General features: G+C 47.4%; 2 protein-coding genes across 2 annotated transcripts in view; one reads left to right on the top strand and one right to left on the bottom strand.

Moving 5' to 3' along the window:
• The window catches only part of LOC100024027 (zinc finger protein 345-like), a 32,502-nt gene extending 17,720 nt beyond the window's left edge, over window positions 1-14,782 (bottom strand). The window contains exons 1-3 of the mRNA XM_056820556.1: window positions 14,499-14,782; window positions 12,012-12,116; window positions 10,475-10,597 (exon numbers count right to left, since the gene is read on the bottom strand). The gene's annotated coding sequence lies outside the window, so the exon portion shown is untranslated. The remainder of the gene's footprint in view (window positions 1-10,474; window positions 10,598-12,011; window positions 12,117-14,498) is intronic.
• Window positions 12,017-16,054, top strand: part of LOC130457891 (zinc finger protein 331-like) — a 48,592-nt gene continuing 44,554 nt past the window's right edge. Inside the window, 1 exon segment of the mRNA XM_056820563.1 lies at window positions 12,017-12,146. The gene's annotated coding sequence lies outside the window, so the exon portion shown is untranslated.

Below are 16,054 nucleotides of genomic sequence, written 5' to 3'. Positions count from 1 at the left end.
CAGAATTTGTATTTAAACTGGCTGCAATGCCTACTTCGGTCTTTCTCTTCCTCAACTTGAAATATTGCAACATGTAGTAATTAGGCTGTGAATGGGCTAATGAGCCCTAGGCACATGGCTTATTAATTTGTATCCTTGATTTCTAATAACCTTTAATAAAGCTCATAAAATATATATAATATTTTTATCAGTAGATACTAAATTTAACTTTTACAATTCCGAGAGATCTCAGAGAAGACCTGAAATAGGTTACTAGGCTTCCTCCAGTATGGTATCAAGGAAAACTCACTGAAAAACCTGGACAATAGCAGCTGCCACACCAAGATGCCGACATGCTCAGCAAGCTGCCACCAGCCACCTCTCCACCATCCAAGAGCCGGAGAGAGGAAGTGACATGAAATATATAGATGATTTTATATCACTTTCCTGCATCTCACATGTACCAATGGTATCTTAGGCTTGACTTAGGACAGCCCAGGGATCTGTCAGTTGTTTCTAATTTGATCATTTGTTAGCACATGTCTGTCATAGGCTATCCTTCTAAATACTTAATCCTTAAGTATGGGGTAGACATTCCTGATTTTGTTAGACTAAGTAGGGTGGAGTAATCTAAAGTTCACACCAAAGATTATGAAGGTGTACGGAGTTGGGGTAGGGGGAAGGAGAGGTTGGGGCCCAGCAATTAGAGGATACAACCTTTGAATTTCCAGACCCTGACGTCTTACTGCCCATTGTCCCTATCCACTGCCCTTCACCCCCACCCCATATTAATGAGCACCATGTAACATTAAAGGTTGGGAACACCTATTATGATTGTCTTTTGGACACTGGAGCTTCCCGGTCCGTATTAAAGAGTACACCTGATTTGGACTGCAGTTCCATTGGGTCAGTTAATGTCGGGAGGGTATCAGGGACACCCCTAATAGTTCCCAAGCCTTCCCCTAGAATCGTGTCTGTATGAAGGACTCCTTAGTGTGGAAAGCTCTTTCCTCTAAATGCCTGGCTCCCCTTTAAATTTGCAGGGGAGAGACCTTTTGTTCCAGCTTAGGGCCACAATAACTTGCTCTATGACACTGGAACTTCCTGAGGAGACCTTAACTTTACTCAGTATACTTCTTTCAGAGGCTCATGAAATGAGGGAGACTCCTATCTTTGAGATCCCAACTAATATACCTGAGTCTCTCTGGGCCACATCATCTTCTGATGTTGGCCTATTTTAATCGGCTGTCCCTCTCCAAATTCAAACAAAATCTAGCCCACCTCCTTCCATTCCTGAGTTCCCTCTTTCAAAGGAGGCAACTAATGGCATTACACGAGTAATAAATTCCCTGATTGAACAAGCAACCATAATAACCTTTAAATCTGAATACAATACACCCATCCTGCCTGTTAAAAAGCCAAAACTGGGCTTGGAGTATTAAATATTGATTTTAATCTTTACAGATAGAAGGGCTGATGGATGGAATTGACCAGGGATGAAGGACTTAAAAGATAGAAAAACATTAGTTCTTTCTTCTAGCCCAGGTCTTTTGTCTCTCAGTCTCTCTGTCACTCTTTCTTCCTCCTCTCCATTTCTCCCTCTCTCTGTGTGTCTCTCTCTCCCCCAACCCCCTATGGTTAGTTCACCACTCAATCCCTACCCTGAGACCTCTGATTCATTAATAACCACTGAGAAAGGGAAATTAGGAGACCTCAACTACTCCTTCATTACAATTCTAACCATTGTAAAAGATGTTGCTCTAATAATTCTGGAAATTTTCAGAAGAAATCTGTGCTCTCCACACATGCCCTCCCAGACAGATGAGAGTCACTCCATCTAAGAATGTTAGCAGGATGGAGCTGATCTGCAGCCTATTCCGGGGCACCAAAAGCAACAGCATCCCTGCTCAACTGAGCCAAAGTGGCTACTGTTGTCCCACAGCATCTGCTGTCCCTTTAGAGGGAGCCTAACATTATCCACACTGTCTGTGCCCTGGAAGGGAGCTTGCCAAGGTTCAATTCATTTACATAAAGCTAATAATCAGGTGTACTTATCTGATATTTGTGATCCTACATTTTAAACTGATACCTTCAAATTGTGGGCCATGGCTGGTTCCTCATTCAAGGGGATCCTCATGTTTTAAATGTTGTCACTGTCCTGGCAAGTTTCTGTCCCCCCTAACCCCTCTAACCAGCTCCTGTAATGGCTGCCTTAAGTAAGTAAAAGCACAGAAAAGCTCCTATGATAGGGATTCCTGTCACTTGAGATTTGACAGCCCAGGATGGATGAATGAATGACAGCAGGTGGGCCTGTCTGTGTGGAACCTGGGCCAGTTCATTGAGGCAGGCCTAACAAGGCAGAGAAAACTCCCAGAATACAATAGATGTGGAGGCAATCTGGGTGGACTCTGGAGCTCATCCTGAGAAGACAGAGTGATGGAGTTTCTGGAGGCCTGGCAAAGACACAAGTCTGAGTTTGCTGGATTCTAGACTGCAGGACTTTGGTGAGGGCTCAGGATGGGGCTGCACTCACCTGGGAAGGGGGCCTTGGGGTCCTGGGAGCCATTCCCTAGAGGGAATGCTTGGGCACACTGTGGTTTTTCAGGAAGTGGGAGCCCCAAGGTGGGGAGACTTCCTCTTTGGATACCTGTGGGGAATTAGAGAGGCTCATAGGAGCTCCCACTGCCCTTCCCTTGGACTCAGAGGAGTCTCCCCAAGAGGGTGCCTCAGGCTTCAAAAGGACCTTCATGATAATTTAAATTTAATTTAATTATTTAAATACCCAAAGTTCTACTTCCTGTCTTTTAGATGGCGCTACTGTAGTGTGTCATGGCTAAGGGTTAGGGTCTCACAGGGCTACAGGCCAGGGTGTCCTAAAGACTAGGAAGAAAATATGTTGTGGGAGCACATAGGCCCTCATTTGCTACCCTTTGAATGGAGTGCCAGAAAAGTTAAACTGAGGTCAAAAGGTGGTGAGGAAGGTTTGAGAGGGGAAAAGAAAAGAAAACAAAGAAAACAAAAAGGCTTTTTACTTAAGGCAAAATAAACACTTTTCCTGGTAGGTAAAGCAAGCCTCCTTCCAGGGTACAGCCTGAGGAACAGCCTGGGCCTACAGAGTAGGGGGATGGGCACTAGCTCTGAGGGGTGTCTGGACTCTCAGACTTTCCTAGGGAAAGGCTTAGCAGGGACCTGTTCCAGTGAACTTGCCTAAGAGGGCAAAATGCTTTGGTGGAAAGCACAGGCTGTGTGCAGGGTTCCCTGCTGGGATTTTTCCCTATTGGGCCCTGAAATGCTTCTCAGGCTTAAGGGAGCAACTATAGGGATCTTTCTGTTACTTTCCCAAGGCCCCACCTCCCACCTAAGGTAATGCTAGAGGCAGTGAGGGTTCAGAAAGGGCCTTAAAAAAAAAAAAGAATACCCAGGAGCAAGACACTCTTCTGTGAAGGGCTACAATTGCATAAATTTGGGTTATACCTGGTTTTGGAGTCAGGGAATCAAGAGCTCAGTTCCCAAAACCTGGCTCTTCTTGGGGGGGGTAAGGAGGAGAGAAAACTAAAAGCTAAGCTCGTTAACTTTCCCCAGTACTTAACTCCTTCTCACCTCTTCAGAGTTCTGGGCTGGGAGATAGTAGGTTTGATTGACCCCTTCTCACCAGGTAGCTCCCTGTAAGGGCAGGCAGATTGTTGCTAAAACCCAGCTTACCAGGTTGTAAGGTGATGAGTCAGGGCTGTACTCAACTATTCTCAGTTATAAGGAAAAGGGGATTGGAATTCCCCTACCTACACACAATTTCTGGGGAATCAGCACTGGTCAGGAGGCAACAGCAGCACAGTTTATCCATAGAAGGAAGGGACTTGCAAAGGACTTTACAGTATCAGACCAAAGGCTGTAGCTATGAGGCTAATGTGCCCTTTTGTCTATTTCTAACTGCTCTACAAACTTAGAGAGGAGGAAGATTTCTGAACTCCAGTTAGTTACTAACAAACTGTTTTAGAGAGTAAAAAGTGAAGAAAGTGAAGAAAATGAGAGTCCTTATTCAACTTTGTGATCAGTCAAATTGTAATATTTAAAATTAAATCATGAGGCTGTTAGCTTTATTATATCAAGGTGGGAAACATTTTCTACTTCCCTCATATTTCCTTCATTTGCTATATTTATATTATATTGAATTTTTAAGAGCTACTAACAGATCTTTATTGACTTAAGAAGTTAATTATTTTTATGAACAACAACCACAACAACCTTTAAAAATTCTTATATTTAGTCAAACCAATTCTAAATCTTACACTGGCAAGAGAGCCCCTGTGCATGAAAGACGTTCCACATTATTTGCATTCATAAGGTCTCTCTCCAGTGTGTATTGTCTGATGTTCAGCAAGAAGGCTCCTCTGTTTAAAAGTCTTTCCATGGGGCAACTCAGTGAATTGAGAGCCATACCTAGAGATGGGAGGTCCAAGGTTCAAATCTGGCCTCAAACACTTCCTAGCTGTGTCACCCTGGGCAAGTCCCTTAAACTCCAGTGCGTAGCTCTTACCACTTTTCTTTCATAGTATTGGCTCCAAGGGGAAAGGTAAGGGCTTAAAAAGTAAATAAATATAATAAAAGCCTTTCCATATTGTTTACCTTCTGTAAGGATTGTAAGCAACCTAACTTTTGTTGTTATTATAATGATGGTGAAGGATATCCTACCTAAAGTGAGCTTGTTGTGAAAGGCAGCAGAGTGCTGTGAGATAAGAGCCTTGATGGGTTGACTCCTATTCTCCCTCACTCCTGCTAGTCAAGGGTACTGTACAGGAAATAGGGGATCCTCTGTTACATGAGGGTGATGGGAAGATGAAGGGAGATCTCCCATATCAGATGAAGTGATGGCTATCCCCAAATTCCCTGTCAGGGAGAGATCAGGGAGACACACTGTAAAAAATAGACTCGAATACAGGACTAAAATCCCCACAAGCCTTTGCTCCACTTCCCCAAAATGCTTTGTAATCTCACAAGAATTCTGAGGTGGGCCGAGATCAAGGAAGGATTTAAGCTGGTGGCAAAGGTTTTGGGGGCTCTTTTGGACTTCCTTTTTGGAGCAGACGCGTCTCTTCCATGATGTGATGTGAGGTTAACTTGAGGCCTAGGCATGTGTTTTTTCTTATTCTGTATTTTCTTTAATCTTTAACCTTTAATAAACCTCTAAAAATATAATACTCCTTGCAGAGAGAAACTAATTTCTACCTGCCTCAGTCTCCCCATATTCCTAAATTTTAACTGTTATAACACTTCTCCGAGTCCCTTGACTCAGCAGGGAAGGGTCTGCTGAGGCTGATCTATAGTTTAAGCAAATTGCCTTCCGTTAGTTTAGAAGATAAACCAAAAGAAATATATGACTGCGATTAAGAAAGGTTTAATGAGCAATGGCTATAAGGCTTCTGGGTGGTTGGAAAGAGGGAGTCAGAGCCCCTGGTATATGTCCTACAAGGTCTGTTATGCAGACAGCTGTCAAGCTAAATTTGAGTTTCTCCTTCCCAAACCCAGCTAATTCCCTCACTCCTAATTTTATTACTATCAGGCTAAGGAGAGAGCCAGGTTCCAGAGCAGGGAGTCCATGACCCTTCTAGGTCAGAAGAGTCTTGAAACTCTGCTGAGATGTTTCCTTGAAGGAACTACTTAGTAGCAGTGGTCTGACGGGAAGACTCAGCTGAAACCTCTATTTGGCTCTTGGCAAGATCTCCAACAAGGAAATGCTTCCTGCCTCTTTGGGATCTCCATTCAAAAGTCCAGAATTCTCCACAGAGTTTTGCCAAGTCTCCTCTTCTCTCCTAGCATCCTCAGCTCCTTAAAGATCCTTGCTGTTATTAAGGTCTTGGCTACCTTTATATAACTCAAATAATCACCAACCCACACAACCAGCAACCAACCCCCAAGAACCAACTCATGCCCAGCAACCAACTTTCCCTGAACTGTCTGCCTTAACTGCCCAACCCACTGTCAGCCACTGACTCTCCAGTCATCAACTGACAGCCTGCAACTCACCTCCACTCAGCAGAATGCTCTGACTAAAATATCTTTCTGCTCCCTTGCCTCTTCAAGACAGGAGAGATTAAGAAAAATCGTTTAACATTATCCTGACAAGTCATTTCCTGAAGTCAATCTCATTTACTGATTTAGGACTGAATATTGGCTAAATTTTCTCTGCAGCTTCATCAAATTCACAGCCACTCTTTAGTTTTTTATTTACCTGGATATCAGAGTCACAGATTTCTCTCAAAATGCAGTCATGGGGAACCTCATTCATGTATCTTTGAGGTCCAGATCCTTCCACAAAAAGTCTCAGCTTTGTAGACATCTCCTTCACTTCAAAATTAGTCTCTGCCTCTGAAGAAAACAAATTACGATATAAACACAAAAGGAAGGAGGACATACACACACACACATAAATAGAGCAATATAATGTGAATTTTAGATTTACTCCACACTGCTTAGTTTAACAAAACAGGAATTTCTACACCCCTAGTTAAGGATTAAGTATTGAGAAGGATGGCCTATGATAGACATGTGCTAGCAAATGACAAATCAGAAACAACTGGCAGACCCCTGGACAGTCAAACATAAGCTACCATTGGTCCATGTGAGATGCAGGAAGTGACATAAAAAACGGTCTATATATTTCCAATCACATCTCTCCACTTTTTTTCGCAGAGACATGGCTGAGTGTCTTGGCATCTTGGCACAGAGGCAGCTATTGTCCGGGTTTGGTGGTGAGCATCCTTGATACAATACTGGGAGAAGCTTAGTAACCTAGTTCAGGTGAGGCATTTTCTCTGAGCTCTCTTGGAGTTTAGACTGATTCCTTTTTCCATTACTTTCCAAACACTATCCTCCTAGAAAGCCTCTAATCTTCTGAGACGACCTGATGGCGGAGGTCTTTGAACTCCCCCTGACACAGGCTAGGCCAGAGAAATCCTATTCCCTTTTCCTCTCTCTTCTTCTTAATTCCATCCTTCCATATTAATTAAACCACCATAAAAATTCCAAACTGACTTGAGTATTTTATTTGGGATTTTCCCTGGCGACCAATTAAATTTATATTCAGTCACGATCCTAAAATTTACCTTTATGATACTTTCTTTCCTCTGATGGCAGAAAGTAAAATGATTTTTACTCTATTTTCACAGGCAAAAAATAGTTTTTAAACTTAAATAAGCAGAGCTAGTCTTTGCATACACCATTGGTCTTATCTACAAGATGGATTTTAGAAATATTTTCACACATAATAAGTGTAACCTCACAACAGACCTGTGACACAGGCAAGTCCAAGATACTCATCACACTTCAAAACTCATGTTCTGAGTTTGACCACAACTCAAATCCTGTGCCTGAGCATGCTTTGTCCTCCATATTGAACAGTATTTCTCTACTGCCCTTTCTATCATTCCTAAAAGTCACTCATCTATTGTTATAATTTTGTGAATCTCAGATAAACTTCCAAATCTACTGTTCTCATCATTTTGTATGCACTTTAATACAGTCATTTTTGGTAAATTTTGTATACTAAGCAAAAAAAACTTCTCTTTTTAACTCTCATGCAGTAATTTTCAAAATGGAACATAAATTTCTCCTCCTATCTAAATATGCAAAGATATTATGCCATTCAATTTGGAATCATGGCCAAGAGGCTTTAAAAGAATGCATGCCCTTTGATCCAGCAACACCACTACTAGGTTTGTATCCCAAAAGGATAATAAAAAGAGTTGTATAAAACTACTCATATTCCCACTTTTTGTGGTGTATGAAATTGGAAAATGATGGGATATCCCTTGATTGAGAAATGATTGAACAAACTATGGTATGTGATGGTGAAAGAATACTACTGTGATGTAAGGAATGATGAACTTGAGGATTTCTATATGAACTAGAAGAAGCTCCATGAACTGATGCAGAGTGAAATGAGCAGAACCAAGAGAACATTGAATACAGAAAGTGAAATTTTGTGGAATGATCCAATTTAGTGAACTTTGCTACCAGTAATAATGTAATGACAAGGACAATTCTGAGGGACTCATGAGAAAGAATGCTATCCACAATGAGAGAAAGAACTATTGGGTGTAGAAATGCAGAAGAAAAGCATATGACTCATCACTTGTCTATATGGGTACTAGGAGTGTGAAAAGCCCTACCTCTTTTAAGATTATAACAGTATTATGCTTTATGATTATTTTAGTAACATTCATCTTAAGTTAAAAGTCAAAAATATAGTCTGTATTATAAGAATTATAAACATGAGCTAAAAAAACAAAGTTTAGGTTGATGTCAAATCTTGTTCACAGGATTTGACTTTTAACCTACCACCCAAGTTTACCCAAGAAATTTCACAGAGTGTATTAACTGTACACATTACACTTTTCAATTAAAGAATAAAGGGGAAACCATGAAGAGTTTACAGAACCATTTTATTGAATAATAGATCTTTATGCCAGGATGAGTCCTAACTAAAAGGAAATTGAATAAAACTTGTGGGATGAAATATATTCTCTGCATGTGAATCTTAGAAAACTTTCTGCTTTAAGCACCTGATTGGTAAGATTTGCCATTTGAGGGAAGAGCTTTTGGGACAGTCATTAATATCATTTTCAGTCTTGAGTTCAGTTATAATTGTCTGATGGGTCCTTGATCATGAAGCTGGTAATCAAACCATTCCAGAGAGAAGCCACAAGTTACTCAAGAATATGATCTGGAACAGTTACAGGTGGAGACTTTGTCTGGCAGAACACAAGGGGGTGATTCTAAGCACATCTGTGGGTAAAATCCCTTTGTGACTCATTTGAGAAGTTGTACTAATCTGTCCTGAGATCTGCTTTGTAAAAAGATTTTATCAGGAACATCTAAAGAATCTCTACAAGTAACAGGGAACCATTGAAGTAAATATACTGAAGAGGAGACCTATTCCTAACTGTCTGAGGTGGTTTTTGAGCCTCAAAGAACTACCTGGGACATCTGAAACCCGAGATAGAGTTTTTCGACATGGAGGATTGACAACTATGTTGCAAAAAAGCCTGATACTAGTTAATGTTGTCAACTGCTACTGGATGACCTTTGCTTTCTGGATTACTCTCTCTATACACACATTTCTTCTGTTTTCAAGCTGAGAGGATAAAGAGAAGATTGAAAACCATCATAGTAACACCTTAGGACAAACCCACAACAAATGGTCCACTATTTTATCTTCATTTCTCTAAGAAAAAGAAATTTGTGTGATGAAACTTTCCGGTTTTCCTTGGTCTGATGATTTTATGATCAACACTTGTGCTCTTTCATTTGATTCTTTGGGAATTTTCTCCTGCTTTTATCTCGCTGACAACTAACTCTGCTTTGAGTCACCTGAAGAATCAGAACCTTCTGAAACTACCTCATTAAGAAATGAGATTTTTGCCCAGTCTGCAATATGATGTTCTTCTTTCTGCTTTGGTGGCATAGAGATACAGATAAAGAAACCCCAGGGGGCATCCAAGTGGCTCAGTGGATGGAGTCAGTTCTAGAGATGGGAGTTCCTGGGTTAAAATCTAGTCTGAAACATTTCCGAGCCGTGTGACCCTGGGCAAGTCTCTTCACCCTCAATGTCTGAACCTTACAGCTCTTCTGCCTTGGTACTGATACACAGTATATGCACTCCAATTAGGTTCTTCACTGGAAAAACCATTTAACTCATGTTTTCTCTTTTACTGTCCCGCCCATGGTAAAGGATGCTGCTCTAATAACTCTGGACATTTTCAGAAGACATCTTTGCCTTCACACAAGCCCTCCCAGGCAGATGGGAGTCGCTCCCTCTAAGGATGGAAGCAGGAGGATGCTGAGCCCTGAAGCCTACTCTGGGCCACCAACAGCAACAGCATCCTGCTCAACTCAGCCTGCTGGCTGCTGGTGTCTCACAGCATCCTGCTGCCCATTGAAAGGAGCCCAACATCCTCCACACTGTCTGTGCCCTGGAGGACAGCTTGCCGGGGTTCAATTCATTACCACAAAGCTGATCATCAGGTTTGCTTCTCTGATGTTTGTGGTCCTACACTGTAAACTGATGCCTCCAAACTGGCCATGGCAGCTTCCTCATTCTCAGGGAGCCTCTCGTGCTCTGAAATGGTGTCACCGTCCTGGCAGGTTTCTGTCCTCCCTAACCAGCTCCTATAATGGCTGCCTGACATCAGTGAAACCCCCAAAAGCTCCAGTTCTAGGGATTCTGGTAACTAGAGATGTCACTCCAGGGTGGATGAATCAATGGCAGTGCCTGGGCCTGTCTGGATGGAACCTGGCCGGCTCATTGAGGCAGGGGCTACCAAGGCTGGGAAACCCCCATAATATGGTGAATGTGGGGGCAGCCAGGGCTGACTCTGGAGTTCACCCTGAGGACAGGCAGTGATGGTGCCCCTGGAGGCCTGGCAAAGACACAGTTCTTAGTTCTGCTGGATTCCAACATGGGGGAGGATGGCCAGGGCTGGGGATGGGCTGCACTCACCTGGGATGGTGGCTTCAGGGTCCTGGGAGTTATTCCCTCTGGCTCTGGGGTCTCTGCTTGGGTCAGACTGTGATCCTTCAGGGAGTGGGAGCCCCAAGGTGGGCAGAATTCCTCTTTGGATACCTGTGGGGACAGGGGGAGGGCTCAGAGGAGCTCCCAGGCCCTTCTGATGGGCTCGGGGAGACTCTCTCCAACAGAGGAGAACAGGGAGCCTCAGGCTTGGGAAGGGCCTTGGACTGGTCAGGAAGAAGCTTCTTCGCCATCTTTGGCTTCATTCCATTCATAAACTGCACTGCTGGATTGTGGGAGATGGGGGGGGCAGAGGGAAAGTCCGGCATCAGTTTGGGGGGGGGGAGCCTGTTGGCATTTCTTCTGTGCCCAAGATCAGGTTCTTTCCATGGCATGTGGGCACAGGAACCCCTACCCTCGCTGCCCCCTGACAGGCTCACTTTGCCTGCTTCTCCCATGGGACTGGGGGCTCATTCTCTCCTCTGGGGGAGGGCAAAGCCCTGCCATGGCTCCTGGTATAGACAGAGCCGCCCCAGCCTAAGCCAGGAACTTCCGGGTTTGTCCCTTTTTCTGTGGTCCTTTAAAGTGAGTCAGACAAGGGGACAAACTCACAAAGATTGCCCCTCCCCGCCCCAAGCATTTACACTGAAATGACGGGCTCCTGCCCCTCCTCTCTGCTTGCACATGCGCCTTCCCCCGCCCCCAGCTCAGCAATCTGAAACTGCACCACTGGGGTCTTCCTGCGGCCCAGGAGTTGGGAGCAGAAAGTCTCAGTAGACAACGCAGGGCTGCGCCTGCGCACTGACTCTTTCTAAGCCTCACCTAAAAAAGGGGTCCAAAAACTGCAACTGGGAGCCTTCAAAGAGCTGAGACTACCTACATGAGGTTCCCAGAATGCTTTGGGGATGCCACAGGGGCAGGTGCCAAGACTGCGGTCACATCAGAAACTAAGCATTCTGGGAAATGGAGAAAGCCTGGGGGAAGGGTAGGGCTTACATGAAATCCTGAGTTAGGAATTCTGGGAAATGGAGTCCGAATTGGATCCCTGGGTTTAGAGCCACGGTGGGGGAGGACTGAGGCGGGGGGAGGGGGGGGGCGGTGCAGCCTCCTCCTCCCCACCCCGATTTCCCCTCCAATCTAGCCCAGATTCTTCTTTAGCCTTCAAAATTACTCAGGCGAAAGATTGGCACACGGAATGCTCCTAATGGGCATTGATTGAATGACTGACGGATCAATGGATCTATGCTCTCCGCTAGGATGTGGGACACACACACTCATAGACTCTCCCCTCCCCCCCAGCACACACTTTTACAGCCCCGCACACTACCTCAGCCAGTCCCGGCTTGTTGCACATGCGCACATGCTTTCGGCCACACTCCCAGGCTCAGTAACCCGGAAAGGGTGCGCCCGGATCTTCCTCTTCCCCGGGAGTTACGCAGCAGAAAGAAAGCCTCAGTTGCCAGAGCAGGGAGCCCCGGCCCCCCACCCCACCGCCAGCACCACTGACTCCTTCCCCTCCTCCTCTCACCTAGTACAGATCCTAGAAGCACAGCAGCAAGTCTTCCAGGAGCTGAGACCGGCCAGATGAGTTCCCAGCATGCCCGGATGCTGCCAAGCTGGGGAGGAACCGAGACTAGGGAGAAGTCAGGGAACAGACTCTCTGGTAAATGGAGTCCTTCACGGGGGGGAGGCCCAAGACGGGCATGATGTCATGACACAGGCATTATGGGAAATGGAGTCCTCCTCTCTAGGCTACTCCGTGTAGAAGATTGGTAGGGGAGGGGTCATAAACGAATTGTTCCCCAACCTGGGGGGCTGCAGCCTCCTCCCCCACTTCCATATACCCTTCCTGCCCAGCTGGGCTGCTTCTTTAGATTGGAAGCTGCCTCAGGCTACTGCCTGGCACACAGCAGGTGCCTAATAAGTGTCTATTCATTGACTGAATGATTGATCAGTCAATGGATCTCTGCTCCTCAGGGCCTGAGGAGTTGCCTCTTGAATCCCTGGTTCTGACAGAGAAGGAAACTGAGGCAGAGAGCAGCAGCTAACAGTCCAGGCCCAGGCCCCCCTGACCCCCCCTTCAAGGTTCCCCTCCAGGGATCTCTCGGAATGTCCTGCTGCTCCTTCTACTTTGGAGTGACCTCAGGGGATCCCCAAAGGAGAGGGCAACCCTCTAACCTGGTCTAGGAATCAGGTGACTCAGGAGCTGCCCTCCTGGGCCTGGAACCCCCAAGATCTGGGCTCAAATGTGGCTTCTGACAGTGCCCAGAGGAGGAAGCCTGGCCAAGGCCCTTCCCCAGCCTTTGCCTCAGTTTCCCCCACTGTGAAATCCAGAGAATAAGAGCCTGAGTCCAGGGCTGTGGGGAAGCTGGACCAGAGAGGATCTGGGGGGAAATACAGAAGATTCCCCAGGTTCTCCTGGACGTCTGGACCAGCCGTGGAGGGACTCCATTAGCACTTCACCAGCCCACAAGACCCAAAGGCCCTTTAGAGACATGGGGGAGGCCCAGGAACCTCCTCCTGCCCTTTGGGAGACCACAGAAGGCAGCAGCAGCCACTGAGCCCAGGTTCTGAGCCCTGATAGAAAGGGAATAGTCTGGGGGTGTCTGCGTGTCTGTCTGCAGAGCTGCTGGGCTCAATCTGTTCAGGCCTGGTTACCTCTTCTAGCGCTTTAGGGCTTTCTGGGCAGAGGCTGGGCGGCTTTGCCCTCTCCTCCTGCAGCCCAATGGATAGGAGAGTAAACTAAGGCAAGCAGGATAAAGTGACTTGTCCAGGGTCCTGCAGGGGGAGATCTCAGACCTCCCTGACTCCAGGCCCTGAGCTCTAGCAGGCACTGAGGGGCTAAAGGCCCTGGAAGGGCTTCTCTCCCTGGACAATTCTTCCTCTGCTGTCCTCAGGCACCAGGGCTGATGTTCTGAATTCACTCTGCTATCTCTGGGGTTCAGGAGGGGAGAATTCACAGGTCTGGGCTGGGGGTGTCACCCCCCCTTCCCCGGACTGTAGACTCACCTTCTTCCAGGCTTTGGGCCTGTCCAGGATGAGCTGGGAGGCAGCCCTAAAGGGAGGCTCAGAGGAGACCTCTGGGGCATCTTCCTATGCCTGCCAGCCCCCCCCCCCAGCCTGTTTCCTGCAGGTACACCCCCCCCCCCCAAGCCTGGCCCCCAGAAGCCTGGCTCCTGCCCTCCCCCAGCAGGAAGGCTTTTCCCCCTCAGGCCTGCTCTCAGGCCTTTCTACTCCCCATTCCAGGCCAGGCCTCCCAGGGCAGGGGGCCACCCCCAGCAGGGGCTTCCTGGCCTCCACCTCCCTGTTCCTCCCCAGCACAAGCCCTGCCTTCTCCTAGCTCTCCCCTCCCATGTTCCCCTTCTTGTTTAAGCCTCCCCTTCTGTGTCACAGTCAGGGCTGAGTCTGGACTCCAGAAGACCCAGAAGGGCTCCCAAGTGTCCCAGGACACATTTGCACCCAGAACCTCTGCTCTCTAGGCAGGCTCTATCCTTGGGGCCATCTGGCTGCCCTGGACTCAGCTTCTTCCCATAGCTTTTCTCCCACATCCCTCCTGATGCTTCCAGGCATTTCCTGCCCTGCTGCCTCCCATCCCCCCTGCAGGCTGGGCCCCCAACTTACCTCTCCTCCAGCCAGAAATGTCTCCCTTCCCCCAACCCCCCTCCCCTGCCTCCATGCTGGCCTCCCTGTCCCTCTGTGTCTTGTCAGAGCCTGTCCTGGCCACCCAGACTTTGTCTTCCAGAGGGCATTGGGGGGCAGGGAGGAACTTTGGGGTCACAACTTCCTGGGCCTGGGGGGGCCTCAGGGCATGGAGGGTCCCCCATCCTCCAGGGACTGGAGCAGAGCAGGATGGGATCTGGGGCCTTGGTGGCTCCATGGGAGGGGAAAGGGGACCCACCCTGACCCCCTTTTCTCTTAGATGACTCCCCTGGACCCCAGCCTTGGCTGGGATGCTAACAGCAGCCCCTGCAGACCAGGCCGTCCCATCTCCTCTTCCATTCTTCCTCCAACTTACTGATGGTTTCCTGAGAACGTTCATGAGCTGGAACGTGTTCTCTGAGCGTGCAGTGGAATTGCCCCGCCCCCCCCAACCCCCAAAGTGGCTCTAATAACGCTTCGTTTGGAGAAAACGGCCTTTGAGGGCCATCCCAGACCTCGGTCACAGCCAGACCCGAGACTCTCCTCCTCCCTCTGTCCAGCCCCACAGAAGGGGGCCGCAATGGTCCGGCGGCAGCTCCTGATTCTCTCCCTGACGCGGCCCAGAACACCCCGGGGCTGTTCCGAGATTCCCAGGCTGGGGGGCGGCTCTAGTGCGGGGAGCAGGACTGGAGAAGCGGGTCTCACCCAAAGGCGGCTCTGAGAACCGCCCCGGAGTCTCCTCCCCCCTTGCAAAGCTGTTCAGTCAAACTGCCGCAATCCCTTCTGGGAGGCTGGATGGCCGCAGGATTCTCCGGGAGGGCATTTGTCTGGCGTCGGTGGCTTGAGCCGCCCCCATTTCTCTCTCAGTGAAGCTCTATTTAAGTGATGGTTTCCCCAGTCAGAGTTTTATTGTGGTGCTTAAAGAGGGTTTATTTGGACATGTTCAGGGTCCCCTTCATTTGTTCTGGGCACAAGGCAGAGAGGAGGCTGGGGGGACGAGGGACTCTGGTGCTCCCCCTGGAGGTGAGCAATAGGACCTTCCGGGGCTCAGTCAGCTCAGAACCCTTTTTGACCACGACGTCTTTAAAAGCCAGGGTTGACCTCCTCCTCCTTCACTCCCCCGCCCCCAGCCCTCCGAGGACCCCCCTGGCTCCCATGGTCTGGGGGTGGGGGTGGGGTCTGGCCTCTGCAGCCTCCTCCAGGAATGAGGGCGACAGAAAGAATAGTATTGATGGGTTCACAGCCTTAGGAGAGGCTCTCGGGACCGTTGGCAACAACTATTGAAGCACAGATGGTCGTTGCCCTCTTTTGGTAAAAATTCTAGGACTGAGAGACTTTTATCCTGGTCTAATAATGCAAAAGACAAATTCCCACCATTACATTCACTTATTACATCAAAATTTTCATCAAGTAAATTAGCAATAATGATAATCATAATGTGTGGAATAACAATTCTCGATTTACATAAAAAATTTTACCCATAATATTAACAGGAGATGGAGGCATTGGGGGTGCAGAGCCACCAATCATTACAATTACAAAGGGTGTCGAAAGGACAGAAATCAAAACCAAACGAGCAAAGGGGCTCTCCCATGGGATGCGGCCTTAAAGGTAGGCAGTGTTTGGAGATTCTAACACTATGAGAGGGCAAATCTGCACTTATCAGAGAGCAAGCTGATCACATCTCCCCCACACCATCTGCCAAGCCAGAGTCAGAGGGAAGACTGAGGAAATCTCTGAATTCTCAGGAGCTGGTTGAAGGTACCACAGTCTTACCCCTGAGGGCAATCTAAGACCTTGGCAGCAAGACTTAGGACCTGAGGCTGAAGAGTGTGGAGCCTGGGAAGAAACAAAGCTGGATACAACCAAGGCAGCAGGGGCAGGAAAGGTAGCTTCAGGGCAAAATGCTTTAAAGTTCTCTATATAAAGAAT

Source organism: Monodelphis domestica, chromosome 3 (genome assembly GCF_027887165.1).
Source record: "Monodelphis domestica isolate mMonDom1 chromosome 3, mMonDom1.pri, whole genome shotgun sequence".
NCBI classification, from domain to species: domain Eukaryota; kingdom Metazoa; phylum Chordata; class Mammalia; order Didelphimorphia; family Didelphidae; genus Monodelphis; species Monodelphis domestica.
The sequence above is the reverse complement of the archived record's forward strand: the minus strand, read 5'-3'. Positions and strand labels throughout refer to the sequence as shown.